Source organism: Galleria mellonella, unplaced genomic scaffold (assembly GCF_026898425.1).
Source record: "Galleria mellonella isolate WM207_F2 unplaced genomic scaffold, CSIRO_AGI_GalMel_v1 utg424, whole genome shotgun sequence".
In the NCBI taxonomy this organism is placed as follows: Eukaryota; Metazoa; Arthropoda; class Insecta; order Lepidoptera; family Pyralidae; genus Galleria; species Galleria mellonella.
Window position 1 is genome coordinate 3,121,688 of NW_026442097.1, and position 16,823 is coordinate 3,138,510.

Consider the following 16,823-nt stretch of genomic DNA (forward strand, 5'->3'; position numbering starts at 1 on the left):
TTACCTCTGCCATATTTTTATGTATTACTAGCAGCCCGTCCCGGCTCCGCACGGGTGGACATTTGTACATTTTCAAAAGTGATTATTGTGACATAACGATAATAGTTGGACGTATAGTATCGCGAAGTTTTTTGTACATAGTTATTGACCATTAAGGCTGCACACGCGACGGAAGCTTAAAAATGTAGTAACTTCTCCCGTTTTCCCAACATTTCCTTTCACTGCTCTGCTCCTATTGATCGTAGCGTGATGAAAAGTATACTATAACCTGCCCAGGAGTATGAAGAATAATTGTACCAAGTTTCGTTAAAATCCGTCGGTATTATCGGCGGTAGATGTTATTCGCTGAGCAAAAGGCACTTGTAAACGCGATTCCACGTTCTAAATTCAACATAATATGCGCGAAACATCTCGTCATTTAAGGTGTTTTATTACTATTAAAGTTGCTGTTTTTTGGAAGCGAAATATATATTTTGTAACACCCGCTATCTCTCGTAACTTGCACCATACAACTAGATAGCGATCTGATATCAAGAATCTTAGGAATCGTTTGTGAATAAAACTTATTGTTGGTTATATCATACAACTCTGTGTATGGCCTTCACTATTGTTCATTATTTAAGACTAGCGGCCCGTCCCGGCGTCGCACGGGTGGACATTTTTACATTTTAAAAAGTGGCCATTAAGGCTGCACACGCAACGGAAGCTTAAAAATGGAGTAACTTCTTCCGTTTTCCTAACATTTCCCTTCACTGCTCTGCTCCTATTGATCGTAGCGTGATGAAAAGTATACTATAACCTGGCCAGGAGTATGAAGAATAATTGTACCAAGTTTCGTTAAAATCCGTCGAGTAGTTTTTGTTTCTATAACGAACATACAGACAGACAGATAAAAATTTTACTGATTGCATTTTTGGCATTAGTATCGATCACTAATCACCCCCTGATAGTTATTTTGTAAATATATTTCATGTACAGAATTGACCTCTCTACAGATTTATTATAAGTATAGATAGTGTTGGAGGGCTCACAATTAAACTTGTATGTATATAATATGCGAACAACTGTTTCCATATTCAACCCACTTAATAGGAGGAGTTTCTCGATTCAACTCATTTTACCAGAAGAAGACTTTGTGTACAAAGCCTCTGCTTTAAAAGTGTACCTCTGCTCTACTGCTGTCTCTGTCGTGAAGCAGTTATGCTTGCATGGTTATGTTTTGGCTGAGACGGTAGGATCATCGTCATCGTCATCTCAGCCATTATTATCTGTCCACTACTGAAAATAGACCTGAGTCTACACGAATGGCAACGCATGGGGGGTATCATGGGCGAAACAGGTGGGCCGTCATTGTTGTCATTGTTTCCCATTCTAAGTTGTATAAAAAAAAAAACAAAAAAAGTTACCGCGCTTGACAGGCGGGTTGGCAACCGCAGTTTGGCTTTTGGTGATATTTTAAGACGCTGCTGCGCATCCCTCCACTATATGGTAAGCTCCTTTTGTTGCCACTTACGACACTCATGGGAAAGGAAGGGGTGTCCTATTCTATGCTGGGACCTAAGCCTCCCCTATAAACTGCCGCAAGGAATGGTCCTGAGTCACCTGAAACCTGCATTTTTTTATACAACTTAGAATGGCAAACAATCTGACGGCCCACCTGATGTAAAGTGGTAACCGTCGCCTATAGACATGAGCAGTACCATGGACATAACAGAGTATACAGTTTCGCCCATGACACCCCCCATGCGTTGCCATTCCTGAGGACTCAGGTGTTATTCCTCTGTACCCAGTAAATTCACGCACGTAAATGCATGGATGGTAGTATATGGCAGTGAAATTACACTACATGGAGGCGTAATATCTTAGTCCTGAGGAATGGCAGCCAATGAGGGTTACCATTGGAATAGTGTTATTTGTATTGTTCATTTGTTGTTCATGATTATAGGCGACGGTTACCACTTACCATCAACAGTTTTTTTTAGATACTGTAAATAGTAAAATTCAGTAAAAAAAATATTAGGCTTTTGTTTTATAATTTTGAGTTGATTTTGATGATTATTTTTTTGATATAGCCGACTACAAAAATAAGGAAGTTCTCATTTCGCTTGTTATCTTTTTTTATGTTTGTTATTTTATAACTCCGTTAGTTGTAAATCGATTTGGAAAATACTTTATCTAAAAGCATATACTCTCAGATTGGTCCCATAGAACTTATTATATCAAAGTCAAAAAGCAGCGGGTCTACCATGAAATGAAATTCCGAAATTTCGGACGTTTTCGTGTTTTTGTTTATACCAAAATCGGACCAATAAATGGAGTTTAACATTTCGCTCGTCATACATCCTATCGTAAAAGTAAAAAATTTTTAATATTTCCAAACGGCATGTATTATGTAATTTTAACATCAAATTTCTGTTTCGTTTGGCTCCGAAATTTCGGAAAACTTTTCATGGTATGCCCTCTGTTTTTTTTTTTGTGGTACACGATCTTTAATTATTTTAAGCCTTGTGTTTTTTTTTTTATCTAATTAGTATCCCTGTATCTATAGGGTTTTTGTGTCCTAAATGGTCTAAAATTGTCCTGCCCTTATAGTTGACTAGTTATTTCCTGGAGATGATTACCCCAACACGGATGCGGCAAGGTTGAATCGGTTACAGCGCAAAGCCATTGAGTTTTGTGTTTTACGCTAAAAAATGTTTAAGACTTTTTGCATGATTATGTACCTAGACAGTAAGGTTCTGTATTTATTTATTTGAAAACAGATTGACTATTTCTTTATTTTATATATATATATATATACGGTATGTATGAGAATAGGTCAACTTCCAGCAGCGGTATTTCCGAACCGATACGACATTGTAACCTTCAAGAAAAGAGCATATTCCTTTTTAAAAGGCCGTCAGTACACCTGCAATGCCTCTGGTGTTGCGGGTGATCATGGGCGGCGGTAGTCACTTACCATCAGGTGAGCCGCATGCTCGTTTGCATCCTGTGTTATAAAAAATGTCATATAATATTTCTTACTGCTAGGTGATTAGGGTGTCCTGTATGGCAGAAAAACGTTTGTTGGGTCAATTAGTATGTATGTATATATATATATATATATATATATAAAGAATGTTCTAAGGAATTATATGTCCTGATACCATAATCACCCTTTCACTATCATACCTCGCGCCCTTAGATTATGTAGATAGAGTGTCTCTATAGAAATATTTTTCAATTACCGTTTTCAAATCTCACCCTTATTTGCGGAACCCTAAAACACAATTTTGATTTTAATCACATCACGCCTCAGCATTTCGGTACCGGAAAATAGCAATTCCAAACGCGGAAGAGCTTTGTAACCTATAAATAATTGGGAAATATGGCTTCTTAGATAAATTATGCAAATCATTGCTAAAGGAACATCGTTATTTATGTTTTTGCTCCGCAAAAAATCATCAACTTCAATCGGGGCAAAAGTATGGAATATAAATTGAATACCGACTTCAACTGTGACAAAAGCAGTTATTTTGATTTTAAAATTAAGCTAATGGACCGATTTTGATGAAACCAATAATTTTGATAGAACCAATCTATAAGAGAAAAAAGAATCTACCAAATCGGTATAGAACTGACGGAGTAATGAGAATATTTAAAATAGAACAAAAACTATATTAATACAATCAGCATTTATATCACCACCATATCAGCCTTTAAGTGCTCCTCCTTGGAAGGTCTTACCAGTAGTTGCCACGCTTGGCAAGCATTGGCAACCGTATTAGACTTTGAAGATGTCTTAAAAAAGATCCTGCTGCTCGTTCCTCGCCTTAGTCGCCTCTTCCCACCCATGGGAAAGTAAAAGGTGGCCTATTCTATGCCGGGACCACACTGCATTTATAGATAGATAGATAGATACTCTTTATTGTTTCCTCCAAAAGATTATAATAGTAAACTTATTATAAATATAAATAATTACAAGATATACATACAATTACTTGGAGGGAAAGGGATTGTTAGTAATGAGTTTAAACAGCCTCATTGCTAGCAATACTCTCTATCAGGTCTGCTTCCACGCGGATCCCCCTAGAAACCATAGTGGTTAATTCTTGTTCAATTGGTCACTATGGGCCAACTGACCTGCCATCATCCTCACCTTTCACTGGTGCCCCGACAGCATATATCGATAGCGCAGGCGGGGTAACCATTCCATCTTCACCCATAAACATACAATTACTTCATGAAGTCGATTGAAAAACATGTTTCAACATTTTATTACGTTTCAAGTGCATATTTTTTGTTTGCCCAATATTAAATTGATAGGTAAAAAATAGCAATAAATGATGTTTAACACTGAGTCATCATGACATCACGAACATGGTTCAGTTATAAATCTCTTTGATCGGTCAAAACAATAGAGCACTACCTTGGTTCGGACACAACAATGTTCGGAAGATATCCTTACGTTCTATAATTACAATTCTAAATTTATTTATTCTTCATGTACATTTTGTTCCTTAAAAAAACCGTGGATTCAGTAATATCAAAATATACTGATTAACAAAAAACCGCGACTTTAAAAGTGACAAAATATACCGATGAACAAAATAATTGCAACTTCAATAGTGACAACACACGCCGACAAACAAAAAAACCGCTACTTCATTAATGACAACAAATACCGATAAACAAAAAACCGCTACTTCATTAATGACAACATATACTGATAAACAAAAAACCGCTACTTCATTAATGACAAAATATACCGATGAACAAAAAACCGCTACTTCATTAATGACAAAATATACCGATGAACAAAAAACCGTTACTTCATTAATGAAAAAATATATCGATTAACAAAAAACCGCTACTTGATTAGTGACAAAACACACCGATAATAAAAAAATAGCGACTACAGTAGTGACAAAACACACCGATGAACAAAAAAAGCGCACTTTCAATAGTGACAAAATATACCGAGGAACAGAAAAACCGCGACTTAAATAGTGACAAAACTCTAACTCCTTCCCGCCCTTATCCCAACTATTTTTTTTTATACAACTTAGAATGGCAAACAAGCTGACGGCCCACCTGATGCAAAGCGGTAACCGTCGCCTATAGACATGAGCAGTACCATGTACATAACAGAGTATACTGTTTCGCCCATGATACCCCCCATGCGTTGCCATTCCTGAGGACTCAGGTGTTATTCCTCTGTTTTTATTCACATTACATAAGGTTTGGCTTTTTGGTTTTACGCCTGGTCGCCTGTCTGACGTCCACCTCCCTTGGGGATGTATTTGTTGATGGTATCCGCTACCTACAGTACAGAATAAAAGATTGAGAAATTAGAAGAGGGACATTGGGAGTGAGTAAAGGAAAAAGGAAGAAGTTGGTTAAAAAATGAAGGACTTATGGAGAAAAGAGAAAGGGGGAAACTGCAGTTGTGGAGAGAAGACTTGTTAGAAACTGCAGTGGCTCAGGACGCCGGGATTACGAGGGACGCGTGTACCCTTACTCTAGGATCGGATAGATCACTAGGAGAATACCCCTGGCACAACATTCCCGTGTGGTCTCGGCATAGGATAGGCCATCCCTTCTTTTCCCATGAGTGTCGTAAGAGGTAACTAAAGAAGAGCGAGAGATGGGCAGCAGCATTCCTCTTAAAACGTCTCCAAAGCCTAACTGCGATAGCTAATTCACCTGCCAAGCATGGCAACTACTGGCCAAACCCCCTATGGGGAGGCTTATGTTCAGTAATAGACAGTTAAAGGCTGATACGATCATGGTGATGCTAAAATGACAAAACGTATGATAGATGTTTCGTAGACACATTAGATTGAAAATATTTGGATTTAAAATATACAGGCTTAATTTTTTATTTATGCAGATTTTTTGTGCTAAAAACTCTCGAAGGTGTACTCAAAACATGTCAAAGTTTCATCACAATCTGATCAATGGTTTAGGAATGCGTAGGGGACATACATACAAACATTCTTTATTTGTTTTTTATTCTGCACGAGTACATAGATCCACTTGCCTAATGAATACGAATTCTCAAAGCGCTACAATGGTAGGATATATTGGGTTTTTGCTTCGAATAATATCTTTTTGGTGAGACAATAGGCTCGGAGGCGAAGTTATCTTTCGGAATCTAAACAATGTTAGATTTGTATGGATACGAATTGAATAGAAAAAAATATTTAATTTCCTTTTTTTTTAAATACTTTGAATGGCAAACAAGCTGGCGGCTCACATGATGGAAAGTGGCAACCGTCGCCTACAAATATGAATAGTGGGCATCACAGAGTATGCTGTGACACAGTATACTCTATACTAGGTGTCAACCTATGACAATTTTCACGCGTTTTTTTATGCTACTTTGAATGGCAAACAAACTAACGGTTCACCTGATGGAAAGTGGTAACCGTTTATATACCTATAGACATGAGAAGTACCATGGACATAATAAAGTATACAGGTTCGCCCATGATATATGCCCCCATAACCCGTAACGCATGGATATGTACGCATATAGTTATATGCATAGGATGCATTTTTTTTAAATAATGTCATGACATTGAGTTCAATTGACTTTGGGTCTTTTAAAAATAATAATAATAAATAATAAAAATAAATAAATACATAATAACGAAATTAAAATTAAAGCAATTGTTAATTGATAAATAAAAAACCCTATAGTTTATTAACACGATGTAAGGCTTCTTCTGTTTTTAAGAACGTGCTCTTAGTAAATATACTATCATGTCCATACAATTATTTCCATGGTTTTCCATTCACATATAAGCTTATGTCAGACAATGCTACTGTTCAGTCGTACTATGTTACGCGCGGTGACCCCACTGACCCACATACAAACACACACATACAATAATTAAATAAATTTAAACATATAAATATATAGCAGTATATGAAATTGTCTCACTCCGAGATGCTTTAATCGATACGAAAAAAAAATCGAAATAATGAATGTCAAAATTTGATTTTAGAATTTTATATTTTTAAATCAATCTATGCTCAATATTATTTTTAATTTTTAAATATTCAAATTTAGAATGTCATACCAAAAAGTTTGTAATATAGAAATATAGTGGTAACATACATAATGATTATTGTGAGCAGTGATGTTGACTGATTCAGTGAATGATGTTAATGATAAAGTGCAGTGAAAATGAGAGTGTACACAACATTGTTAGTTTGTCTGTTTGTGCATATTGTTATTGGATCGAGAGTGATACTTGTGGAGAATGCGCCCAGTATGTATTATTATGAGTTATACCATTAAGAAGGATTTTTTTATACAACTTAGAATGGCAAACAAGCTGACGGCCCATCTGATGGAAAATGGTAACCGTCGCCTTTAGACATGAGCAGTACCATGGACATAACAGAGTATACTGTTTCGCCCATGATACTCCCCATGCGTTGACATTCCTGAGAACTCAGATGTTATTCCTCTGTACCCTGTAAATTCACGCCATATCCCACCCTTCAAACCGAAACACAGCCATGCAAACACAACTGCTTCACGGTTGAAACACGAATGGGACAGAGGTGAGTGCCTTGAATTTACTGCAAGAATATTTATTTAATTTATAACAATATATGGCTTAATCGAGGAAATAAATTTAAATAAAACTCTGATTTCATCACCTGGAATTATAATTAATTAATTAATGAATAAACTAATATTTTCGTTAATTAATATATTTAATTGATGCGTTAACAGTATTGTATAATGCGTTAACTGTCCACTGCTGAACATAGCCTCCCCCATAAAAGTTGCCACACTTGGCAAGCGGGTTGGCAATCTATGACACACTACCGCCCATCCCTCAATTAAGTTCCTTTAGTCGCCTTTTACGATACCTATGGGAAAGCAAGGGAACCTGGAATTAGAATTAATTAATTAATGAATAAATTAATATTTTCATTAAGAAATATATATATTCAATTAATGCATTAATGGATAATAATAGTATAAGTTTTTCATTGTTTCATTATTTCATTTAATTAATTAAGACCTATGTTCATCTATGACAATCCTTCGGTAGGAATGATGATGATGATGACATTTTATTTCTATTACTAGTAATCCGGCCCGGCTTTGCACGGGTAGATAGAACTTTCGAGAATAATATATAGCCTATGTTACTCGGTGATAACGTAGCTTTGTATCGGTGAAAGAATTATTAAAGTGGGTTATTTAATTTTTAAGTTTATTAATTAGGACAAACAAACAAACAATTTAATATTTCTTGTTTATAATATTAGTATTTCTATACTTTTGTATGCCTCTAAATAATGTTAAGACATTTTAAATTTAGATTCTTTATTATTTATTGATGTATATAAAAAAATAATTTCTTAAAGTAAATAAATTAAATTGTAATTTATCTCGTCAATTAAATTTTAATAATTTAATTAAGTTTATTTGTTGTGATTTTGTGTATAAAACATTAGATCTTATAAATTAAAAGTACCTTTCAATATCTACTTAGGTCAAGCGTGCAAATATTTAAAACAAATGTCACAATTAAAATTTAAATTTTTAGTAGCTTTATTTAATAATAAACATTACAACATTACATAATAATAAAATAATAATAATAAATTAAATAATAATATATTAAAGAATATAATTTAAGTTATTCAGTCAGTTTAAGTAGTCGAAGTAAGTAATACAAGAATTGAATGTCAAATGGTCAACAATAAAAATTAAATATACTTATAAAAAAATAAAAAATCAATAAATAAGATAACATAATTAATCTAATATATAAAATTCTCGTGTCGCGGTGTTTGTTACCAAACTCCTCCGAAACGGCTTCACCGATTTTCATGAAATTTTGTGTACATATTCGGTAGGTCTGAGAATCGGCCAACATCTATTTTTTATACCCCTCAATGATAAGGGTGACCCACGCTTAAAAATTTTTTTTTATTTTTTTGACAATTTTTTTTTCATTTTTATTTAAATATGATTTAACATTGAAAAATACATACATCTTCAAATTTTCACCCTTTTACGATCAACCTCTGTTTTTTAAGCGCGATTTTTATATTTCGCAATAAGTGGTAAAACAACGTTTACGGGGTCAGCTAGTAATATGTACAAATCTCCGTCATTTTAATCTAATATAAAATGCTTAATAGAGTAAAAACATGATTTAATATTATTAATTATTATTTAACTAGTAAATTAAAATAAATTTATCGATTCCATTAAATAAGCTGATATAATTGTTAGTTTCCTTTCAAAATAAGTATTTATATTTTAATTTTAACATCACATAAATACAACTTGATAATTATTCATATCATAAATTGATACTTAATCGTCGATTATTCGATTTAATATTCGATTATAAAAAAATCATCACATTCATAATAATACAGTATGTAGCAAATAAAAAATTTAATAAAAAAAACTAAACATATGTACAGACAATGTTAAAATCTTTATTAGTTTTTTTTATACCACAACGGTGGCACAAGCATATAGACTGTCTGATGGTAAACGGTCACTGTAGCCTATGGACGCCTGCAACACTAGGGGTGTCACGTGTGCGTTGCCCACCTTGAAGAAACCTTGATTATTTTATTTTATGTAACTTAGAATGGCAAACAAGCTGACGGCCCACCTGATGGAAAGTGGTAATCGTCGCCTATAGACATGAGCAGTACCATGGACATAACAGAGTATACTGTTTCGCCCATGATACCCCCATGCGTTGTCATTCCTGAGGACTCAGGTGATATTCCTCTGTACCCAGTAAATTCACGCCATATTCCACCCTTCAAATCGAAACACAGCCATGCAAACGTTTATAGGCTACTATAATGGCATATACGATATAGCATACAACAAGACATGACAAACAAGCATACGGCCCGCCTGATGGTAAGTCATCAGATGGGCCGTATGCTTGTTTGCCACCTCAGTGGTGTAAAAAAGGCCATTAAATATTTATCTGTCCATTATCTTTAACGGATCTCACTAAATTACCTGTTACGTCAAGGTTATTTTTTGTTTGTCCGTTTGTTGAATTGATTCATGTGTTACTAAGTCACTTCTAAAAGGAGGACGTTCTGAATTCGTCTTCTATTCTTTTTCTGCGGCTATGTTACGTACGTATGTTAATTCTGTGCCGAACCGATTCTAATGATTCTTTTTATAATCGATAGTGTTCACTCGCGTGTTGAATTCATATTAATTTTGTGACGACTGGAGTTGTGAAGCAGAGAATTTTTTTTATAAACTAAAATATTAGAGTTTTTTTTTATACAACTTAAATCGCACGATCACTGGCCAAGCTGTACCAGTTCTTAGAACAGGTCTAGATTTTCGTTTTATTCCTCGTAAATGTGATAGTTTACAATATGAGAAAATATAATATAATGCAAAATACAACTTTAAACACACATTTTTACACTTTAAAAATACGACGTTTTATTTTTAACCGATATTTTTTTTAATTTTGTAACAATTAAAAAGATATCGTCATATGACTTTTTTCATCGAATACAGCAATGAATCATTCAGATTGAATCATTCTTAATATTATATTATATCTCAAAGGATATTTTAATAATAATATTTTTTATTAGAATCACTAAGATCCAGTTTTTTTAAATAAAAAAAACAATTGCAAAAAATTAAATCGGTTTTATGTTAGTAGATCTAAATCATCAACATCTATGGTAGACTTTGTACAATAAATAGATAAATAAATAACCAAAGATTTTGTCCCAATATATATATATATATATATATATATATATATATATATATATATATATATATATATATATATATTTTAAACTGGGTCGAACACAAAACAGTTGCCTTTTTTAGGTTAAAATATATATGTTTAGTTACTAAAACAATCGGCCATAATGGCAACCCACTTCTGGACTTCTCATGGGCGAAACAGTATACTTTGTTATGTCCATTGTACTACTCATGCCTTTATCACGGGGTTACCGTTTCATCAGGAATTGGGATTGATACTTGTTTTCCATTCTAAGTTGTATAAAAAAATAATTTTGCCCAATCTCTAAATCGAGACTATACCATATATAAATACTTAATATATAGGTATTATCATATAAGCCTTACCTATCAACGCCTGCAACACTAGGGGTGTTACGGGCGCGTTGCCGACTCTGAAGGAACCTTAAACCCTTTTTGAATATTATATCTTAAATTGCGGTGTGGTCCCAGCATAGAATGGACCATCCTTCCTTTCCTCGTGGGTGTTGTGTTGATTAAAAAAAGGGCAAGAGCTGGGCAAGCTGTACCAGTTCTTAGAACAGGTCTAGATTTTCGTTTTATTCCTCGTAAATGTGATAGTTTACAATATGAGAAATATAATATATATATATATATATATATATATATATATATATATATATATATATATATATATATATATATATATATATATATATATATATATATATATAACATATCGTCATAGTGATTTCTTTTCCGATGGTTACAAAATGAATCATTCGGGAATAAATCATAATAATTATATTTATAATATATCCGAGATATAATAAAAATCTCGACCTGGCTCACGAGGTGACCGAAATGTTTTTGTGACGTAACAAATCATTCCAATCGTTATGTCGGTGAACGGTCTTATCCCAACCAGTCTGGAACAACATCTCGATTGCTTTGGGATTCCCATTCGTGTTTCGCACCCGGAAAGTTGTGAAAACGGTGTGTTTAGATTCTGAACCGCATTGTGCGTGAATTTACTCTCCCTGGAGGCCCTGAACCCGAATGGCCGACTGTGCTTCTGGGGGGTTGTTATGTCCATCTCCTCTCCTATAAGGGAAGATGTGAATTTTGTAAAAATATTTATAATAATGTTTTCCCGCCAACCCCGCAAAATGTTTCCGCCACTATTCTCTAAATCGGCGCGCCCTCCGTATATTTCGTGAATATAGGTGATCAATAAGCGACTCAAGGCCTGCAACACTAGGGGTGTTACGGGCGCCACCGAAGGAAGGTTCCCTTTGTGATATTATATCAACTGTGGTAAGATATCATCACCATCGCCATCGTCATCATCATCACACATAATCCTTTACGTAGTAACGGAAATGCTGTAACAATATATATATATATATATATATATATATATATATATATATATATATATATATATATATAGTTTACAGTTTTTCCGATGGTTCGAAAACATAAATACCTACATTTAGTTAATAAAGTATAATAATTATATTAACAATTATAATAAAAAATAAGAAATTTATTATAATTAAGGATTAATTTACCAATAAAGAGTTAAATAAATCATTAAAATCGTTATATTGCAATGTCTTTCCGAGTCTGGAACAACATCTCAGACGGTTTTCCATGGGTGTCGTAAAAGGCGAAAGACTCAGACAAACGGGTTTTTTTAATTAATAATAATGGAATGGTTACCCCGCCTGCGCTAACGGTATACACTGTGCACCAGTGAGGGATGATCTCCTTGAGAATGAAAAGGATGTCATTTAGCCCATAAAAATCAATACATCATGTTTTCAGCACGAAGGTTTCCGCCGGGAGACCACGTGGCGCGCCCTCGAGTTTCGTGAGGAAGGTGATCATTGCTAGCCATGGAGGACTAATAGTCCGCATTACTGCAATCCCTTTCCTACAGATCGAGAGATATCATCACCATTACCATCTTAAATCATCATCACACAAATCCTAATTGCGGTTGCCATCTTGCTTACTTTTTAAAGGCACATTTGAATATTAGGAAAAATATAATCTATACAGTTTTTAATAAATCTGAAAAGAGGTTAATTCTGTACATGAAATATATTTCCAAAATAACTATCAGGGGGTTACAGGGGGTAATGCCAAAAATGCAATCATTAAAATTTTTGTCTGTCTGTCTGTATGTTCGTTATACAAACAAAAACTACTCGAAGGATTTTAACGAAACTTGGTACAATTATTGTTTATACTCCTGGGAGTTATAGTATACTTTTCATCACGCTACGATCAATAGGAGCAGAGCAGTAAAAACATGTTGAGAAAACGGGAGACGTTACTCCATTTTTAAGCTTCCGTCGCGTGTGCAATTAATGGCCACTTTTTAAAATGTAAAAATGTCCACCCGTGCGAAGCCGGGCGGACCGCTAGTATAATAATAATATATATATATTTTTTATTTAATTATTTTTTATTTAATTATTTTTTTAATTTTCCATTTCCGTTAATATAAAAACAATCATCATCTTCATATTAGTTGTTAACTGCCCACTGTTGAACGTAGGTCTTCTCCATAAGGGGAGTTTTGCCAGTAGTTGCCACGCTTGGCGGGCGGATTGGCAACCGCAGTTAGGTTTTTGGGGATGTTTCAAGAGGAATGCTGTTGCTCATCCCTCGACAATTAGGAAGGAGTGGCCGAGGGATTCTTGGCCGGCCTAGGATTTAAGGAAGGCCGATTTTATGCCGAGACCACACTGCAATATCGACTTTTATTTATTTATTCATTTATTTAACTCTTTATTGCATAAAAAAAAACATAAAAATAAACAACTTTTGTAGTACTTATGTAGTACTCATAATAACTTTGTGTTGGAAACAAAACAATAACGTAAATGAAGTGCCTCCGTGAGACGGCACCACCTTTATTATATTATTATATATATATATATCTACCGAATTCCATTTTTGTTACTATTGCATAGTATAGTGATAAATTGTGAATTAAAAATACAATCGCCAACAAAAGCGTTAACTATTGTTTTCTATATTTATTATATTGTTCTATTTTGTCAAACACAAAGTCAAGTCAAATCATATTTTCTTTCACTGTAGTTACTCTTTTCCATTCCTTTGTAATTTTTGGACTAGATTTGTCATATTTCCTTGTGTGTACTATGTATGTATTTATATGTGTATGTATGTGTGTATATGTATGTGTGTGTATATATGTGTATATGAATATATGTATATGTGTATGTATGTGTATATATGTATATATATTGTTATAGTAAGTAGTTTAATAAATTATATGTATTTGATATTTTTGTGCATTATAGGTTTTTGTATTTTATGCACGAAATTTATTAATTCACTCTTGCGCCACCTGCCAATTTCTATCTGTTCTACTTTAACCAAAGGTTGTCTGTAAGTGATTGCCCTAGCGATAAGACCGCCTTTTGCACCTTTATATGTATATTTCAATCTGTATTTATGTTACTGTATTTCAATTGAATTATTCACTTGTCATTGTATATTTTTATTCATGGTGCAATAAAGAGTTAAATAAATAAAAATAAATAAATACTACTATACTACTGCTCATGTCTATAGGCGACTGGAAGTTATCTCTTTTATCAGATATGGGCCTTTCTAACATTGTTATTAAGTTATTCTACTGTTCTTTTATTAAAAAATATATATATATATATATATATATATATATATATATATATATATATATATATATTTACTGTTTTTTTTTTGTAATGAAATTTTTTAGCTGTTGATTTTTCTTTAATAAAAATAAAAAAATAAATTAGGATATTGTTAATCAACCGATTTTGAAAAAGGACGTTCTCAATACGGCTGTATTTTGTTTTTGTTTTAATGTTTGTTACTTCATAACTCTGTCATTAGCTGCTAATATTTTAACCTCGAATATTTTGTTCTCTTAATCGCCTCTTACCCGTGGAAAAAGAAGTGGTGGCCCATTCTATGCCAAGAATAGACAGTAAAATTTATTATACTTATTATTTTTATAAATAGCGCATTAAAATGTAAAATAAATAAAACAACAACCAGAGAGAGACTTTGTACAAAAGTCATTTGCTTGAGCACTTCTATCCCATTCGTGTTTCTATCGTGAAGCAGTTATGTTTGCATGGCTGTGTTTCGGTTTGAAGGGTGGGATATGGCAGTGAATTTACACTGTACAGAGGAATAACATCTGAGTACTCAGAAATGGCAATGCATCTGCAGTATCACGGGCGAAATAGTAAACTCTGTTATGTCCATAGTACTGTTCATGTCTTTAGGCGACGGTTACCACTTTCCATCAGGTGGGCCATCAGCTTGTTTGCCATTCTAAGTTGCTTATATAAAAAAAAAAACAAATCTACTTGTGTAATCATCTGTACTAAGAAGCACGGTACTACGAATGTGTTTTGATTTATAGAATTAACTCTCCCACGAAGTTTTCGCACTATTGTAACCGTTTCCCTGATACGAGACTGTGGCCTTAATTCGCCTAAAATGTTCATAACTGACCATGTTAGAACATTGTTTTTTTAATTAAGTACACTTGTTCGCGTAATTCACAGCGGACATCGAAAACGAGAAGTACTCGATTTGATTGCAGTTTTTATGTTTGTCACCTAATAACTACGTCAGTTGTAAAGCGATTTGGAACATTCTTTTTTTTTATCTGAAAGGATGTATTTATAGATTGGTTTCATAGATATTTTATCAAAATTGGTTCGATAGTTTAGTTTTTAAATCCAAATAAATAGGTTTGTCATAATTAATGTTGTATTTTTTTGTGAAACAAATTCTAAATTATAACATCTTGTAAAACACCTTTATCTTATAGTTTGAGAAGACCAAAAAGGAGGTATCACAAAAACTATGCCTACGCAGATCTTACCTTGACATGTCATATCTTCATATTCATATTGTGTTATAAAAAAAAAATTCTAGCTGACTGTACATTCGTATATATACATTGTCAAAATCCTTCCTTTCTGAGGGAGATCTATGTTCAACAGTAGACAGTCTGATATGACGATAGGCTACAGTAACCGCTTACCACCAGTTGAGACTTACGCTTGTTTACCACCTTTGTGTTATAAAAAAAATAAAATAAAAAAAAAATTGTAGCTGACTGTACATTCGTATATATACATTACTGTACAATAAATGATGAAGTACATGTAACTAGCAATCTTATAGTAACAAGTAGTTTCTGTGACTTGATGTTAAACCCTTCTCTGTATGCACTGTGAACATCTAGGTTAGCTTAAACTATGATAATTTTAAAACCATAGATAGACTCATTATAGAGGACTATAGTCTATTTGAACAATACTTAATGAAAATGTAACTAAATTTCATTAAAATTGTCACAAAATACCATATCAGCCTTTAACTGTCCACTGCTGAACCTTCCCTTCTAAGCCTTCCCTAAAAAGGAAGTCTTGCCAGTAGTTGCCACGCTCGGCAGGCGGATTGGCAACCGCAGTTAGAATTTGAAGATGTTTTAAGAGGGACGCTGCTACCCATCCCTCGGCTTCCCTTAGTCGATTCTTACCACACCTACGAGAAAAGAAGGGATGGGAAAGGAAGGGATCTACGAACATTCACAACAATAAGTTCGGCAAGATTAAAGTTACGAGTTTTTTTTTTATACAACTTAGAATGGCAAACAAGCTGACGGCCCACCTGATGGAAAGTAGTAACCGTCGCCTATACACATGAGCAGTATCATGGACATAACAGAGTATACTGTTTCGCCCATGATACCCCCCATGCGTTGCCATTCCTGAGGACTCAAATGTTATACCTCTGTACCCTGTAAATTCATTGCCATATCCCACCATTCAAACCGAAACACAGCCATGCAAACACAACTGTTTCACGGTTGAAACAAGAATGGGACAGAGGTACCCAAGCAATCCACTTTAGTACAAAGTCTCCCTCTGGTGAATAAGTATAAAACTGTCAAATATACAAACAAAAATTACATACGAGGCTTAGTTCAAGCAAATCAATATAGCACAAACAAAATAGGCTGTGCACACACTAC